The sequence below is a fragment of the Phyllostomus hastatus genome, unplaced genomic scaffold, assembly GCF_019186645.2.
Source record: "Phyllostomus hastatus isolate PE091 unplaced genomic scaffold, TTU_PhHast_1.1 phas_scaffold_21, whole genome shotgun sequence".
Lineage (NCBI taxonomy): Eukaryota > Metazoa > Chordata > Mammalia > Chiroptera > Phyllostomidae > Phyllostomus > Phyllostomus hastatus.
Genome location: NW_025334017.1, coordinates 38,106,863 through 38,125,424, shown reverse-complemented (window position 1 = coordinate 38,125,424; position 18,562 = coordinate 38,106,863). Strand labels below are relative to the sequence as shown.

The window sequence follows — 18,562 nt, the reverse complement described above, 5'->3', positions numbered from 1 at the left end:
ATTTTAGTCTTCTCCTTTACATGGGGGCTATTTAACATACAGCAGGTGCTTGAATGATGTCATTTCATTATAACATTGGTGAGGGAAAAAGAAAAATCGACTCCCAGCCCGGGCCACAGTCTGTATGGAGTCTGCATGCTCTCCGCATGTCTGTTTGGGTTTCTCCCATACCCCAAAGACGAGCACGTGAACTGAATTGGTGTGTCCACATCGTGCCAGTCTGAGGGGGTGGGGGGGACCCTGGGACAAAGGGATGGCTTCGTGCCTTGTGCCCTGAGCTGCCGGGACAGGCTATGGCCCCCCCCGTGACTCTGAACTGGAATAATTGAGTTGAAAAACAATGATCTTACTTATTTTTTATTAGTCTTTCCTAAAGAAATGTAAAGCTCCCACTTACTTCACTGTTTAATGCTAGAAGTGTTTGGGGGTCTTCATTTAGAAATCTGGTGAGGTTTTTGTGATTAGAAATAGGCTGTCGGCACTTAACTCTTGCTTATGTCAATTAGCCTAGGGTCAAATTGGTTTCCTTATGAGTCGTTTCAATTAAAGTTCACAGTTTCCGAACTGCTGACAAGGTCAAGGGAAAACTCACTGTGTGTGATTTACCTTAAAACCTCAGCTGCCGAATTTTCCCCTTAAGAGCTAGCTGTTAACTTCACGTGGATCCTTAGTTGACGTCGAACTTGGCCATAAGGTACCGTGCACAAGAGAACAATCCAGGAGCAGAGCTTTTAAACAGCCACGATATTCCCACAGCTCACGGGTCTAGTTCTTGTCAGTGACACATTTCAATCTTGCTTGTAGAATTTGCCCCTTTTGGCCTTAAAAGAAGATGTGTCTACAGCGCTATATAACTTTCCCTTTAAACTTAAATCAAGCTTTTATGTTAGACGCGTTCACGCACTTGACAGCTCCATTAATTTATTTTCACTATAAAACATGCCATTTTACAAGCTATTTATTCCACTTGGTTGTCATCCAAATGCTTTTTGACATTACTGCCCTGGGACTGAACTGTTTAAACTCAGAGCCCTCGCAGATAGAAAGTCACCGTTTGAAACCTTGAAGAGCTCTCAGGACCGCGCCCCCGTCGCTTCAACAGGCATTAACGTCTGCTCTCTATAAAGCAGTGAGAGTGTAGGTGTGTGTCTATCTGTGTGTGTGTGTTCAGAGGGTAATTGTAGGCGGTCTGAGTGAACCAAGGGGTGAAGGAGAGGGATTGTTGCCCCCCTAATCCTGCCCAACAGGGCCTGACTCAGACCTGGGAGACGCTAACTTGGGTAGAGAAGGGGATCAGAGGGGAGGTGGGGGAAGAACTCTCAGGCCTGAAAAGACTTAGTTGTCCTGGGGCCCAAACTCAGCAGCGACTCTTTCAAATGGGAGGGGTCCAGAGAAAGTCACGATTTCCCTCCCTCACTCCTCCACACCTCCGGACAAACAAAAGGCCAGCGTGAAACAGCTGAAGGCAGAGACCCCCACTGGCTTGGCAGCCCATCCATCAGGTGGAAGCCTGAGCAAATCACAACTTGGCTTCCCCCAACTTTTCTCCCCAGACTAACAAACCACCCTCCTCGCTCCTCCTTTGCCTCCAAGCACTGCACAACTACGAGGCCAAGGAAACCGTTCTATGATGCTCGCTGGTTTCCAACTTTCCGCTCATCTCCGTCTCCGCAGCCTCCTGCACAGCGGCTGGGGAAAGGGCAAGTTTGCAAAGGCGAGTCTATCAAGTCCTGGGGAAGCCACAAAGAAGCTGCCACACCAACAAAGATTAACCTCTCGTGGGGCAGACGCAGAGCGCCAGCTGCCGTTCCAGGGACGAACGTGGGCTGGGGCTGGCAGAGGCGAGCTGCGGGCGTGGGTCAGCCTGCGGCGGACAGTCAGGCTGGGAACCCCGCGGTCTCCCACAGCCTCTACCCACGCGGGTGCCCCAGCACCTGAGCGGGGCGTGGGGACAGCGCCGCGCTCTGGCCCTGCCCGCGGCAGGTAGCTCCGGCGCCCGCCCGCGCCGCGCGCCCGCAGCTTGCAGCCACCAGGAGAGACGAGAGAGGAGAGGCAGCCTCAACCCACGGCGTCATGCTTCCTGCCACCACATTACGGCGAATCGTCACCAGGCGAGGGGAGAAGAGGGGAGAGCGGGGGGAGGGAGGGGAGCAACACACGCAGCCCCCCGCCTGCCCAAACCCGCCGAGACGGGGCCACGTCCCGCTGGAGTCCCCGCGGGACCTGCCCCGTTTGCACAAAGCGCCGCGGCTGGGCCAAGAAGGGAGGGAGCCGGCCACGAAATAAATAAATAAAAACAGAGTCGGGTCTACGTAACGCCCTGTCGAAAGCGGACGCCATATTTTTTTGTGGCTTATGTCGACATAGGGAAACGTAGACATGTTTTTCCTCCTCCTCCTCCTCTCGGGCTGGCTCCCATTTATCCAAACTTGTAATCAAAACTCTTTAAAAAAATCTCTCCCCCACCCCGGATCTTCTTATTTCCTCCCACCCGCAAAAAGAGCCGGCACCCCCCCTTTCCGCACCCCCCTTCCGATCACAAACGCGGCCAAGTCCCATTAACAACACATTTTCGGGAGCCGCGGCGGCGACGGTGGCGGTGGGAAAGTTGGGCTGGAGTGGCCGACGCCGGGCGTGCGGGGCTCGGGGCTGGCGGCGCGGGGCGGGGGCTGCAGGGCGCCGAGGCGAAGTTTCTTACCTGCGCCGGGGTTGGGAACGCGGGGACCCGGGCTGGGAACGCGGAGACGCGGCACGGGCGTTCCAAAATGGAACTCTGCTGGCTGCCCCCACCCACTCCCCACTCTCCACCGGGCGCCCGGCGCGGGCTCCGTGGGAAAGAGGGGGAAAGCCAGCCCGCCGGACAGACAGACAGAAAAAGCCCTCGTACGGAGAACAGTGGTCAAAATTTTAAAAAGAAAGAAAAAAAAAGAAGGCAAAAAAAAAAGGGGAAAAAAATGTCTCGATCAGTGGGGAATCTACGCCAAAACCCACATGATCTGTAACGTCAGCATGCGTATTTGCATACGATACCACCACCCGAGCTGCCACCCGGGCTCGGGTTCCGCAGAAAGTTACAAAGTGAAATTCAGCCCCCTCCCGAGACGCCGGCGAAATGTCATTTTCAGGCGGAAGCTGGGGTCTGGGGGACGCTAGACCTAAAGGCGCTGGTTCCTAGCCAAGGTGGGGGGCGGGGGGCAGTAAATTAACTTAAAAGTCCGAGCCCAGTAACGGAGTCGATGGAATTTCTGCGAGGGGAGGAGGGGGAGGTGCGAGCGAGATCATTGAATATTAAGCAGGACCTGGCGCAGCGGCCGAACCCTCTCGGTGCAATACCCATTTTCTTTATGAAAAGTTCAAGGTGTCACTGATGAGCTCGACAAACTGTTGATCCTGACCACGTGGAGTGGCGGACCGAGGGACCACGGGGCGCGGCCGCTCGCCCTGCGCTGCGGCACTCGCAGATCCCGGGACCCCGCGCCTCTTCCGCAGCGCTAGGGCCGGCGCGCGGGTGGGGCCGCGGAGCGCGGAGGGCACCGCCTGCGCCTGCTCTAGTCTTTGGGCTCAGGGAAATCATACCAACCACTAAAAAAAATGTTTTTAAAGCGAGAAACATTTTCCTCCTGGAATAGCAGTGAGAGGGCTTGGGGTAAGGAGGCTAAGGAAAAAAAAAAGCTCCCAGTTATATAACGATTTAAAATTAGGTGACTTTTGCTGGGGAGATTCCGAGATTTCCTCTTGCGCTAGGTCGGTTGGTAAAAGATTCTCAAACTTTTTTTCCGTAAGAGCCAATAAACAAACAGGCGCCCCGGGTGCTGACTTCAACTCTTATAGAGGGCTGGCGCTTGCTGGGATTCTGACTCTGAGAAATGCACACCCCTGCGGCGCTGGCGGTGAAGTCCCTCGGAAACGAGGCGGTTCCCTTTCAGCCTTAGGACTCCTCGGGCTTTCCCGGCGGGAGAACGTCTCTTACCATCGCCGCCCCCTGGCTCCTCTCGGGCATTTTAGAGCACTGGCGGGCTGGGATCAAGCTGCCCATCGCCCGCGGCCTCGGGAACTTGCATTTGCATTTTGGGCGCGGCGCTCCTGCCACAGTGCTGGGTTAAGGACCTCTAAGGGATTCGGGATCCCGGGGACGCTTCGGGTTGAATCTTGCGGGGCAACCTGTCGGCGCTGCCCGGATGGACCGGTTTTCCCTCCGTGGGCATCTCGATGCTTCGGCACCTCCCGGGCGTGAGCTGAAAGCGAGCTTGCAGTACCCAAGCCTAGGGCGAGGGGAGACTGGCCGGGGTCTGCTTGTGACACTCGGAGCGCAGAGAGAAAACAAAAGAAACCTGGAACCCGGAGTCATTGCGGCGTCTCTGCTTGCCCGCCCTGAGGAGGAGCCGGCGCGGAGCGTCGGAGCTTCTTGGCCAGCCTCCGCTCCGGGGAATTAGAACGAACTCTAGCGGCGGTTTGCGACTCAGCTCTGGGCGCGAGGGCAGCAACAGGTGGCTGTGTGTGGCGGAGTGGTGGGAGGCGAGGACCGCGACTGGGGTGGGGACAGCTGGCGTTGGGAGCTGACTGCGTGACCAGCGCGCTGGGTTACTTTTTGGCCTTTTTTTTTTTTTTTGTCCGTTTCTTAGGATGAAAGAAGAAAGTAGCTAAAAGGGTTTTGTTTTTGTTTTTTCCCTCTAGGATCTCCCCTAGGGCCCCACTTTCTCGAACATAACCCCTTGGGTCCCCAAGAGATTTTTTACAATCAAAATACAATTGGCTCATATGCAAAACTATCTTATTGGCCTGCACCTGCTTGTTCAGTTGTTGCCGATGCAGAATCTGTCCCCCACCCCCTCCGCCCGCCACAACGCATAAAGCAAAGACCTGGAGTGGGAGGGGGGTCTCTTGCGTGGCGCTAGCATACCTGAGGCGAATGCTCAGGTTTAAAGGATCCTGGTGAGCACTTCCTCCATGACTGTATTCCAGATCGCTTCGCTTCACATCTTTCTCAAACTTATTTGATACCGTTTGTTTACGAGCCTCATCTACTTGCCATCAACATCAGAATTGAGCGATGCTGGCTTCCTCCTCCCCCTTCCTTCAAGGGCATGCCAGGAGAGTAAAAGAAAAAAAAAGATTGCCCTCATCTTTAATTTTTTTTTTTTAATTTTGCTCACTCTTGTAGTGTTCCAGGTCTCACTCTTACCCTTACTTTCGATCCAGCTCATTGCACCACTTTCCTGGTCCTTTTGAAATAAGTGTAGTTCTCAGTTTATGTCCATGGAAACGCTGATCCCTCTAGGAAGCGATTCCCATTTTGAGGCCGCATCCCCTTTTGTGGTCAGTCACTTAGGAGGGTGTCCTGTAAGCCAAGGTTCTTTCACCCCACCCCATGAGCGCATGCTGCTGGCTGGATAAGAGACTCATAGGGTGGGAAGGGTCTGGGTGCAGCGAAGCAGGCTAACCCCTCTGGATTTTCTCCAGACTTCCCATGTCTTCCGGGTATCTGGATCTCATGGACGTTGTCGGGGTTTCTGATGGGCAGCGGTGTCATTAAATTGGTCAAAGTTTATATGGACTGAACTTTCACCACATAAACAAGCAGCAGGGTGTAAAACGAGGGTGACTTTTATGGGAAGTGCCGTGATTCCAGTTTGCTTCTTGTGTAGGTGGAGTAGGCAGGCCCTTATCTGATATGATTCAAGAGCTTTGGAATCAATCATAAGAGTAATGTTTATGGAGAGCTTTCTATGCATATGCTGGTTGCTACTTAATCTTTTCAACAGCCCTATGAGTCAGTGATTCTTAAAGGGTGTTTATGGGTTTTTTTTTTTTTTTGGTCTCAGGTCTCCTTTAAACTCTAATGTCATCGAGGACCCTAAATAGCTTTTGTTTATGTGAGAGAAATATGTAGATATACGTATATAAGAAATATAAATATATACCAATTAACCATATTAGATATTAAATTGGAGAAAAACTGAAACAGGAATTTACAAACACACGTTCCATTCGCCGTTAGAGTGGTGGCACCACCGTTACACGCCATGTGGCCTAGCGAGAGGATGAGAGTGGAAAAGCCGGTAACATTGTAGCACCCTGATGAAAATAGTTTTGTTTCTGTTTTTGACATTAAGAACTCTCTGGAAGAGTCTTGGGGCTTTCCAGGGTGCCAGGTCACATTTTGAAAGACCACTCTTTATATCTGCTATATTATTAGACCCATTCTGCAGGCAAGGGAACCAAGGCTCAGAGAAATACAGTCACGTGCTCAAGGCAAGTGGAGGAAACCCAGTCCACTGGAGCCCAGGGTCGGAGTTCTTAGTGATTGTGAATTCCATCTTTTGCTGACAACCTGAGCTCTGGCCTGGAATGGCCTCAGGTGCTTCCTGAGACTACTTTCATTAACAGTGATCATGTTTCGAGGCTCTACCAGGTACCGGGCACAGTGCCAGCTCCTCAGATGTGCTACCTGGTGAAATCCTTAAACTGCCTACCCTCTGGGCACTGTTTCTACCCATTTTACAGATGACTGCAGTTCACTGATATGAAGAAACTTCTCTGAAGTCACTCAGCCCAAAACTAGTAGAACCTGGTTTCAAATCTTTGTTTGGTGACTTCAGAACCAGCAAAGGCCAAGAGTCTGTTACGGTGCTTTATAGAGGCCTAGGGAGGAGAGAGCAGCTTCTCTTTATAATTTGGTGAGAATGGGGCCTAGCTGGGAAGTCTTGAAAAGTTAGAAATGGCAGGAGCAGAAGAAATGAAAACAAAAGCAGAAGCAGCATCACCATGGAGGAGCCCCTCGTGTAGCGGCTGTAAACTGAAAGCAGTGGTGGCGGGCACAGCACCAATTTGGGAGTGACATTCAAATTGCAGGGTTCCCCCTTCCACCTGTCCGATACTGGCATGTGCATCCTAGCTAAGTACTTTTTAAATGAATGAAAAAAAAAAGAGAGAAGAGAAACCACAAAAGACAGAGAAACAATCAAGAAAAGGAAACCAGTTACCAGCAGTCCAACCAGCTACTGGTGATAATTTTGGTATATATCCTCCCACATGTTTAGTTATTTAATTTTCCCATCATAAGACTCAAGAGCAGTGACAACTATTAAATATCGATTTGCAAACCGTGGCATGGACTAGACACTACCAATAACAAGGTGAGACAGTGTGACCTTTGGGCACACTCAGATGTCTGTACCAAATACCTGCGAGTGGGAGGGTTAGAAGGAAACACGCTAGACATGCTGTTTCCTTCCAGGTCTGCACCTCCCCGCCCTGTGGTCTGATACAAATGTCTCACGCCTTGAGATGAAGTCCCTTGGCATTGGGAGGGTCAGAGCTAGGACTTGATGCTTTTAAGTTTATAGCAGGAGCTTGACTTAGCAGCAGCTAGAAGTGACTTGGAGTGCAGAACTGAACATTTACAGAATGGGGAAGGCTCAGAGTTTATTACCTATTTGATTTCCTGCTCTTGTCTGACCCTTGCACCGTCCCCGAAAGGTGAACAAAATGGGTACTATCATTCCCATTGCACAGAGGAGGTGTGTGAAGCTTGTAAAGGTTCTAGTAAGGACTCCAGTTTCACAGGCTACATTCGGATCCCAAGTCTTGTAACGTCAAGGCCAGTGCTATTTTTATGCCCATTTTTCACCACTTGCTATTATACCAAAAGGGGACGAAACATGTCACTCTCAAACACTGATCCTCCTTTTTACAGAACCCTGGAGAATGATCATCCAACAAGTCTTTTTTATAATCGTAAACTGTAAACATATCTTAATGTATTTGCTTGTCTCCCCACTGTTATACAAGGTTCCTGCGGGCAGGCACTTTGTGTGGTTTACTGCTCTGTGCCCATGCTGAAACCTGCCTGGTGTGTCACAGGTGCACACTAAGTGATTGCTGAATGAATGAGAATGAGTGAATGAATGAAGTGCCTTTCTTGTTAGGGCTCTTCCAGGAAGAGGGCGGTAATGCTGTTCAAGTGTATATATATCTTCTGTTTCCCTAGAACGATTTTAGCTTAGGGCCGCATTTCCCGGGGTCAAGGATTTTGTATTTAAGGAACAAGGACTTTGTGGTTGGTGAGGAAATATGCAGGCAGTCAGCCTTGCCTGCATTCCCAGCATGAGAAGCAAGAGCATTGCGTTGGTCCTTAGGCACCTGTTACTCCAAGTAGCTCATTTTACAGATGGGGAAACTGAGGCCCTCAGTGCGTGGCAGTGCCAGCACTCCAACCCGAGTCTCCCAACATCTGGCTTAGATGAATTCCCCTGCAGATTTGCTTATCAATGACAAAGACTCAAGCCTGTCGGAGAGAAACAGAGAGTGCCTTCAATCATTGCACGGAAGGCCTGAGAAGGGTCTGTCCAGCCACATATTGTGGGAAAGGGACAGCATGCTCCTGTTACAAAGGTGTGATAGGAGACAGATGGCAAGACATGGTCATATGGACCCACGAATCCGTCTTTAAAGCAGGGATGATAATGTCTGTTGGCTCCCTTCAGAAGATTTTGTGAGCCTCTACTGTGCCATGTGAGAATGTGCCTCCTTATTCTTTATAATGAACGCATATATACGAGGTCTATCCAGAAGGTATCCAGCCATGTAATATGAAAAATGGAAACACTTATTGAAGAAGATACAAGATACAAGAAACATTGTACACAGGACAATGACACCTCAGTCCCCTTCATATTAGGCACCCTGGGACCTCACACAGGTTTCCCAGTCACCATCAGCTGCCCCAGTGTATTTTCCTAAATCTCAGCAACAGTCTGAAATCTCTTCTCTTTCGAGGGTGATTTTAGTTTTGGGAAAAGCCAGAAGTCGCAGGGCACCAAATCTGGGCTGTAAAGGGGCTGAGTCACCTGAGAGATTTGATGTTTCGCCAAAAAACTCTGCAGGAGACATGATGTGTGAGTGGGTGCGTTGTTGTAATAAAGCTGCCAATCAGCAGTTTCCCATGGCTGTGGCCTTCTGGATCATCTGAATAGTTTCCAGGGAGGAATGTTCGGGCTTAACACAAAATCTGATGCAGATTCATTGCTGTGCTCACTCAGGCATTTTGAATGTGACAGCCACACAGTACACATGCTCACTCAACAGCTTCTACCACCCCCCACTGACTAGTGCAGTGAAGTTGTCATTGTTCACACATGCGCATTCCAGTCCACTCTCCTTGGCTGCCAGGTTACAGCAACGTCATGCAAACTGTTCTTGTCGTATTAACAATGACTGGGCTTTTTCCAGACAGACCTCGTATGCGCCATGACGTATACATTAATCCAGTCAGTCATTCGGAAGCTATAGCAGAGAGGCACTGGAGTTTGAGTTCCAGCTCTTGCACTCACTTCACTTCTCCAAACTCGACTGTCCTGATCTCTGAATACTAATGGGGGTAATGTAATACCTGTCTCCCAGGGATGTTGAGTTGATTCATGTAAAGCCCTGAGCTTTGTTCTTGACCCACTGGGAGTGCTCAGTAAATGCCACCTACTATTATCACTTATTATGTGAAAATGATACATACTCATGTTGACAATTCTAAAAATTTATATACGTAAAATATATTGTCCTGGCTGGTGTAGCTCAGTGGATTGAGCACGGGCTGCGAACCAAAGTGTCGCAAGTTGGATTCCCAGTCAGGGTACATGCCTGGGTTGCAGGCCATGACCCCCAGCAACAGGACATTGATGTTTCTCTCCCTCTCTCTCTTTCTCCCTCCCTTTCCTCTCTAAAAATAAAAGTAAATAAAATTTTTAAAATATATATATATATATCTATTGAGGGAATACATAAGCAAAAATAAATATATAAGTTAGGTAGAAAGCACTCAGTTTTACTCCCCCCCCAAAAAAAAATCACTGTGAATGTTCTGCTGTACATGTAAGTGTGTCTACATTAAATTAAAACAATTGTCTACTTTTTCCCACACATTGTTCTAGGGCCTGGGACACGGAGCTCATGTCCGATCTAGATAATAAGTAAACACACACACAGATTGTGCTCTGTCATTTCCCTGTTTCCAATCTTTCGTCACTTCCCGTTTCTTTAGGGTGCACGGGTCGTTTTGCACAAACAGGTTCCAACCAACTCCTCCAGCCTCTTCTGACCTTGTCCTCTATATTCCAGTAGCCCTGCGTTACCTGTCAGTCCCTCAATTCGCTGTGGTCCTTCCCATGTTTGTAAACGATGTACCCTGTACATCCCTCCCTCCTCTGTGCTTCAAGACTCGGATCAAATGTCCTTTCCTTTGGGGAGCCTCCCTCCGCTCTTTCCAGGAGAGTTAATCCCGCCTCCTCTGAAGCCCTACAGAATATTGCTCGATCCCTGAATGAGCAGTTAGTGCCCTGCAATCCAGTCACTCCCTTACATGTCTCGCACCCACTTGACTGGAAGGCCTTTGTTGATGGGTATCTTGCTCTTCATCTCTGTGTCCTCCTTCCTCCCCTAATATAAATGTGGGGTGGGTAGAATTCTAAGGTGGCCCCCAAGATTCCAGCACCTGGCTATTCAAACACTGTCTGAGGTACTGCTGTAAAAGTATTTTGCCCATGTAAAGTCTCAAATCAGTGGATCTTAACATCTGGAGATCATGAAGATTATCTAGATATGCCTGATCTAATTGTATAGGCCCTTGATAAGCAGGAAAATTTCTTTGGATGGTTGAAAAAGGAGTCAGAGACATTTAGAAAGTGAGAAAGATTTTGCCCTGGCTGGCGTAGCTCAGTGGATTGAGCGCAGGCTGCGAACCAAAGTGTTGCAGGTTCGATTCCCAGTCAGGGCACATGCCTGGGTTGCAGGCCACAGCCCCCAGCAACCGCACATTGATGTTTCTCTCTCTCTCTCTCTCTCTCTCTCTCTCTCTCTCTCTCTCTCCCTCCCTCCTTTACCTCTCTAAAAATAAATAAATAAATAAATAAATAATCTTTAAAAAAAAGAAGCTGAGAAAGATTGTATGCAAAGGAGGTTCTCTGTTGCTGAGATGGAGGTTTCATGTGGCCGGGACCTGAGAGCCGGCTCTAGAAGCTGAGAGCAGTCCCCGGTGGGCAGTTGACAAGACAGCGGGGACCACTGTTGTACAACCATAAGGAACTGAATTCTGCCACTAACCACGGAGCTTGGAGGAATACCCTGCCACCCAGACCAGGACAGCACTCCCGGCTGACAGCTTGATTTCGCCCAGTGAGGCCCTGGGCAGAAAACCCAGTCGCACCATGCCCAGACTTCCAGTCTACAGACGGTGCGGTAAGGACTTTGTGTTGTGTTATGATGCTCAGTTTATGGTAATTTCTTCCACAGCTGTAGCAGGCTGACAAAATATAGATGGTGAGTCAATGTTTGCTGAAGGAATGGATGAAAGAATGGAAACATGCATAATTCGGTAGTTATAAATGATAATTGAGGGGAATGCCTTTCATAGTTTCCATGAAAAGGTGTTTTCTGGAAAGACGCTTCTGCCTCTGTCTGCCTCTGGAGATGTTTGGCTCAACTGCATTCTCCCCCTTGGGGGCACTTCTTCTAAGATTCCAACTGCCCTTTGTTCTGGCCTTGGCGCCCCAAGTAGCACTGCCTTCACTTGAGCGTGTCAGCCTAGTTCCAGGCTCAGACTGCCGTGGCCTGCTCTGGCTGTCATAACAAAATACCGCAGACTGGATGTCTTAAACAACAGACATTTATTTCTTACAGTGCTAGAGGCTTAGAGATCCAAAATCAAGGTGCTAGCAAGGTAGGATATAGTCTAAAAACTCTCCCTTTGGCTCACAGACACTGTGTGCGCACCTGACCTCTTCTTTGTGTACACATGGTTTGGGGAGCCATCATCTCATCCTCTTTCTCTACAAGGGCACTCATCGAGTCCTGAGGGACCTACCCTGATGCCTACATCTAAACCCAATTACTTCTGAAAGGTCCTATCACCAAATATTATCACATCGGGGGTTAGGGGTTTAACACGTGAGTTTGGGGGGACGTGTTCAGTCCATAACACAGACCTACGACCCCTCCTTCAGGCTGACTTCTACCATTATTAGCTCCATAGGTACTTTTTATTTGCCTTATTGCTCTCAGCCCAGGTGGAGAAAATGGGAACTGTCTTTTTGAGGGCTGGGTGGTGCCCCCTTGGAGACTCCAACGAGACACGAGCTTTCATGAGATTTGTACCTGGTGTGGCAAGCGGACACGGCAATAGTAACCGGTTCAGTGAGTGAGCGTGGGACTGTCCTGAGTGCCAAGCGTGGTATTGTAGGCAGAAAAGTTGCCCCCTGCAAAGCTGTCCACATCCTAATCCTCAGAAAGTGTAACTAACATGGCAAAGAGATTTTGTGATGTGAACGAGGATCTTGAGATGCGGAGATTATCTGGAATATCTGAGGGGAGCTAATGCAGTCACCAGGGTCTTTATAAAAGGGACGCAAAGGGTCAGAGTCAGAGAAGGAGGTATGACAATGGAAGCCAGCAAGAGGGCTGAGCGATGTGGCCACAAGCCAAGGAACACAGGCAGCCGCTAGAAGGAGGGAAAGTCAAGAAGGTGGATTCTGCCCCGGAGCCTCCACACGGAACGCAGCCCTGCTAACACCTTGGTTTGAGCTCTCTGAGCTCCCTTGCAGACTTCTGCCCTACAGACGTGAGATAATACATTTTGTATTAAGTCGTGGTGCTGTGTTACAGCAGCCACGGGAAATGAACACAGATGGTATGGGCATGCCTCGCGGGATGCGAGAGGTCTTGCAGGTGGGGCCAAAGGGTGTCTGAGCAGCAGCTGCTGTGAACCCGTGACTGAGAGATGATGGGATCATGGGTCCTCAGAAGAGGGCAGCGTGGACAGATGACCCTGAAGATAAGAGGGTGCTTCTCCCTTTCTCTCCCTCCTACATGGATATCAGGCTCTATGCCCATCTCCCAAAACTTGGGCCAGCCCTCCAGGAAGAGGAGCAAGGGATGGGAGACCAATTGCCTGAGATTATTTCTACCGCATGGGCTGAATGGGAGCTCACAGTACAGACGGAGCTGCATCACAGAAATGGAAGGAAGTTGTCAGTCTTTCACACCTGAGTTGGGATTTCTGATTTATAACCAACACGCTCTTTGCAGAATGAGACTTTCCAGGGTGGTGTGTGTGGCTACGCAGTGGTCGTGTGGACGTACAGACACCAGGACCCAGATTTGTCTGTGGTCTTTCAAGATTGATTGAAGGTGGAAAGTTAGAATATCGCGTTGTTTTTTAAAATTATAACGTATTTTGAATTACTTTAAGATTCCCCCGAAGTTGCAAAAATAATATAAAAAGATCTCGTGTACCCTTCCCCCCACCTTCCTCCAGGGAGAATAGCTTACATAACCCTAGAACATTTTTTTTTTAAATGAGGAAGTTCACGTTGGTACAATGTTAGTTAGTTAGTACAAGGCCTCATTAGGATTTCACCAGGTTAAATTAAACAAGTTTGTTTTTAGTTCTATGAAGCTGAAGTGCGTTTTTTTAATGATGTAGTTACTTTATAAAATGAAGATTCTTATTCTGAGATCATTGTAGATTCTCAAGCAGAAGTTCTCCCAGCTTTCCCCTTTATATCCTGACTCTGTTCTCCTCCCCCCCTCCCACCCCTTCCTAACCCCCATCAGCCATTCATCTGTTCTCAGTTCCTACGGTTTTGCATTTCAAGAATCTTATATAACCAGAATCCCATACTACATGACCTTTTAGGCTTGGTGTTCTCCACTCAGAAACATTCTCTGGAGACTCATGCAGGTGGCTGCTTCTATCAACAGTTTGTTTTTGTTCCCGAGTGGTGTCCCTCGATGTGGATGTGCTGGTTTGTTCGATCATTTCCCTGGTGAAGGACATCTGGGTCTTGCCCAGTTTCTGGCTGTTGTGAGTAAAGATGGCATAAATGTTGGTGTACAGGTCTAGGTGTGAACCTAAGACTTTCCTGTAACTGGGATGGATGCCCAGGAGTGTGCTCACTGGGTCATATGATCAGTGCCTTTTTAGTTTTGTTAAGAAACTGCCAAACTGTTTTCTTGAGTGGCTGTGTAATACTACATTTCCCCCAGCAATGTTATGAGTGATCCAGTTTTTCTGCGTCCTCCTAGGCATTGGGTGTATAAATATTTTTTATTTTAGCATGATGCGCGTGTAGTGTGTCTCCTCGTGGCTTTCATTTGCATGTCCCTGATGGCTAATGATGTTCAACATCTTTTGATGTGCTTATTGGCCATCTGTAGCGCCTCCTCAGTGAACTGTCTTGTCATGTCTCTTGCCCGTTTTCCAATTGGATTGTTTGCTTTTATACTGTTGAGTTTTGAGAGGTCTGTCTGTATTCTAGATGGCAGTCCTTTGTTGGATACACGGTTTGCAAATACAGGGTCTGGCAGGAGTAACGCCTGCTTGAGTGTGGTTGGTAGGCTAATAACATGGGTGCAATAATCTGTAGTTTTAATTTGAACATCTCACCTAAAATGTGATAGGGTGCGCTTGAGTGTGATATTATCATGTTACAGAATTACATGCTTATGATTTTGTAATAAAAGATTTTGTAATAAGAATGGGGCGTAATTTGTGCTGGACCCTGTATTTTCTCCCACTGTGTAGCGTACTTTTTCATACTTTTGACATAGTCTTTCACAGAGTGAAATTTTTAACTTGAATGAAATTCAGTATGTAATTTTAGTGTTTAGTTTTCACAGGTTTTGAGATTTTGCTGTAACCGATTTCTAGTGGGATTCAACTACGGTTAGAGAATACACTGCATGTAAGTTCCATTCCTTTAACTTTGTCGAAGTTTGTTTCACGCCCTGGATATGGTCAGAGTATATGTTTTATGGACACTTGGAACGAATGTGTATTCTGTTGTTATTGGGTGAAATGCTCTATAAATATTTATTTGATCTTGTTGACTGATGGTGTTGTTGAGTTTTATATCCTTGCTGATTTTTTTATCCAGTTTTTTTTAATCATTTGTTGAGAGAAAGCTATTGGAATCTTCAACTGTGTGTATTTGTCTAGTTATCCCTTCCACTCTGTTAGTTTTTGCTTTAAAGATTTTGTAGCTCTGTTGTTTGGTACATGCACAATTACCCTGTTTGGGGTTCACTCAGCTTCTTGAATCTACATTTTATATTTGCTGCAAAATTTGAGATGGTCATTCTTTCTCTGGTAAGCTTTCATCCTTGTCATCTTTCTCTTCTCCTTCAGGGCCCCCAATGACACACATGTTCGATCTTTATCATGGTCCCACAGTAGTTTTCTTAGGCCCTGTTTTTCTTTGGGCGGGTGTCTATTTCTTCTGTTGTTCAGATTAGATGATTTCTATCATTCTGTGCTTGAATTCGCTGCTTTTTTCCACCGCCTCCCCCATTATGCTGTTGAGTCCATCCACTGAGACTTTTATTTTAGATATTGTATTTTTCAGGTCTCAAATGACCATTTATTTATCCTTTCTGTCTTCTATTTCTTTGGTGAGGCTTTCTATTTATTCATTTGTTTGAAGCATGTTCATATCTGCTTATTGAAATATTTTTATCCTGACTGCATTAAAATTTGTGCTGGATAATTCTAATGTAATTGATTTAATTATTGATTGTCTTTTTTTTTCATTCAGTTCGAGATCTTCCTAGTTTTCAGTATGATGAGTCATTTCTGATGGAAACATGGACATTTTTCATGTCATGAGACCCTGGATCTTATGTACATCTTCTGTTTTAGCTGGTTTTCTCTGAGATGGGGAAGGAGAGGGACTCTACCTTGTCCCTCGCTGCTGGATGGGGGAAGAAGTCCAGGTTCCCCACTCAGCCTTCGTTGGTATCCAAGATAGGGGGCTCCTCTTTACTGCTGGGTAGAGATAGGCATCCCAACTCCCCACGCATTCCCCGTGACACCATGAAGGGGATGACCTTGCGACCAATGTACTGTGTCGAAAGCCTTGAGTCTCCACTAGGCTTCCTCTGATGCCACCCTCCAGGGAAAGGAGGCGCCTTATTGTCCAGTAAAAGTGGACATCCAGGCTCCCACATGGCCTCCACTGAGACCAGTGGTGGCGAGGGTCCTGGCTCCTTCCTTGGTCTTCTCTGACAGCACCCTGGTGGGCGTACTGAGGGACTCATCACAGCTTCACCAAGGTGGAAGTCTGGGCTTCTCACCTTTAGGCCTTTGCTGGCATGGTGGGGCTGGACCACAGGTTCCTCCCACCTCCCACCACTGTTTGGCTGGAGTAGATAGTTATGGTCTAAACCTTTGGTATCTTGCTAGTGGGCTGCTCCTTTCCTCATCCTCTGGGGAGAGAGAGCAGGCTTTGGTAGCATTTTGTTGGAGCTTTTTTGTTTTTATCCATACCTGTTGCTGTTTGCAGGTTGCCAGTTTCTTCAGCTCCAAAGTCTTGTGCATAGGAAGCAACAGAAAACCCAGGGGAATCCCTGCTACCTCGTTCCTCCGATCCTGAGTTCCTGCACCGGGCTGCCTTCTTCTCACCATCTTTCAGAGCCTTTCTATGTCTGTTTTACTTAAGTTGTGCAGAGATTTTTGTTGCACCTAGCAGAAGAAACAGAGAACAGTGTGTCTACTCCGTCTTCTCCAAAGCGGAAGTCTTAAATGGTGGAATTTTAAAGACATTTCCAGAGGTTTATCGTGAGGACTTCCCTCCTGGAGGACAGTGATTATCCTTCTATTGCCCTTATACAGGACTCTGGGCCGGCCATCCTTAGGAAGGAACTAGGTGCCGGGGGACATCCTGGCTGGAAGACCTGCCTTTAATGTACTCGGAATCTTTAAAGGGTCGTAACTCATTTCCCTTTTAGAGAAACCAAGGAGACGTCTCCATCTGCCCTCGTGGACACAGCTTGCTGCCGGGCTCGAACCCCAGTCCTGTCATGACAGTGTGAAGCTTCGAGTGCGGTCGCCATGATGACGGCACCGAGGAAAGGGCCAGGAGAAGCATCCTGCTGTGTGCCCTTGGGCAGTGCATGTCAGCTCTCTGGGCCTCCGCTTCTCCATTGCAAATGCAGGAGCAATGGGCCTGGAGCACATCAGGGTTTCCAGCTTCGACCATTCATAGAGCACCGGCTTGAGTTTCCTATGGCAGGAGCTCCTGCTTTTTAGTTTGCTTCTCCGTGATCGACTCACAGGAAACTTCATGTTGCTGTGGGACGCGTGCCCCTCAGCAGGAGGGTGGCCGTGCTGGCCAGGTGCACCCACAACCAGGTGTCCTCGGAAGTCTCAACCTTCGTCTGAAGGGGACGGTCACTTGGGCTCATAAATTCAAGGTGCTCGCTACCTATGCCCTAACGGAGAATCTAACAAAACGTGTCCTCCTGGCCATGTGCCCGTCACAAAGACGTTCCGAGTACAGACGCCCCAAGCTCTGCAATGTGGTGGTATCGCCCCCTCCTCAGACTGTGGACAGCACACCCGTGGTTGGTTCATTTGAAATTTTCTAACCATGCCCTTCCTTTCTCCCTCCAGGTCTAGGGCACTTAATTTAAAAAAAAAAAAAACAACCAACAACCCTCCCTTATTCCTACACGTTTTGGAGCATTTAACATCATAGCCTCCCCGTGAACACCCTGTCTGCTCCCCGTCCCCTGCGACAGAATGCTGCCTGCCTGCATAGCTCCTCGTTAAGTGCAAGTGAGTGGAAACTCATCTCCTTCGGATACTTCTGCGAACTCCGTGACACTCACGATGGATGGCGTTGTAAACCAGCCAGCCCCTCTTGGACTCCCTCCTGGTACCTGACTCTGGGCAGTGCCTGGGGAGGTGACTGTCCCCTCGGGGGGCCGGACTTCCCACTGACAGCGGATGGCTCCCTGGAGGGCTGGGAAGGCACATCCCAGCTGGGACCGAGTGTAGGACTCTGGTTCCTTCATCGAACTCATCCACTCCCTGTCTAAAATGCACAATTATAACTCTGGATGGTGCCAGGTGTATACTAGACTCACCGGAGCGATCCCTTTGTGAAGTATATAAATGTCTAATCACTCTGTTGTGCCCCTGAAGCTAATATAATATTGTATGTCCACTGTAATTGAAACAAATTTTAAAAAGTAAGCATCTACTCAGGTCTGGAAATAAAATCACGGTTAGTTTAAGTTGCAAATAATAACAATTAAGGATTGAGGCAAAGTTGTTATAAAATATCTTTTTATGTTTTGCTCTGTTGTTTTAAAATGTAATGTTCCTTTGTGATACCTTCCTAGTTGATTTCAAAAATATTATATATAATTTTCACAAAATAAAAATAAAAAGGAAGGTCCTAATATTACGAGGGGCATCTCTGTCTTCCCTGGTCACTGCTGCGTCCTTGGAAGTGTGCCTGGCTCTGGCATACAGACTCTCGGCAAATATTTGTTGAATGAATGAACTCTGTAGTTGTCCTCTTTGAACTCTAAGTTCTACGAGGCAGGGAGCATTTCTGTCTTATTCCATCTGTAAGTCTTCATACTGGGCATATAGTAGGTAATCAATACATATCTACTGAGCTGAGTTGTTTCTAGGATGTTGCTAATTGATTCCTCAAAGGCGTCAATGTGGCCAAGAAGTTAGCAGCAGGGCTCCGGAGCCAGGCAGTCCTGAGTGTGAATGCCGACT

At 48.1% G+C, this 18,562-nt stretch overlaps 1 protein-coding gene and 1 long non-coding RNA gene across 3 annotated transcripts in view; one reads left to right on the top strand and one right to left on the bottom strand.

The window, feature by feature from the left end:
- Positions 1-2,904, bottom strand: part of ZHX2 (zinc fingers and homeoboxes 2) — a 134,831-nt gene extending 131,927 nt beyond the window's left edge. For both annotated transcript variants that reach the window (XM_045860774.1, XM_045860776.1), the window contains exon 1: positions 2,699-2,904. The gene's annotated coding sequence lies outside the window, so the exon portion shown is untranslated. The remainder of the gene's footprint in view (positions 1-2,698) is intronic.
- Positions 2,905-3,630: 726 nt separating this feature from the next.
- LOC123832916 lies at positions 3,631-18,228 on the top strand. The gene is made up of 3 exons (XR_006788147.1): positions 3,631-4,487; positions 10,923-11,229; positions 16,329-18,228. It is a non-coding gene; the product is annotated as an uncharacterized LOC123832916 (long non-coding RNA).
- Positions 18,229-18,562: the final 334 nt, after the last annotated feature.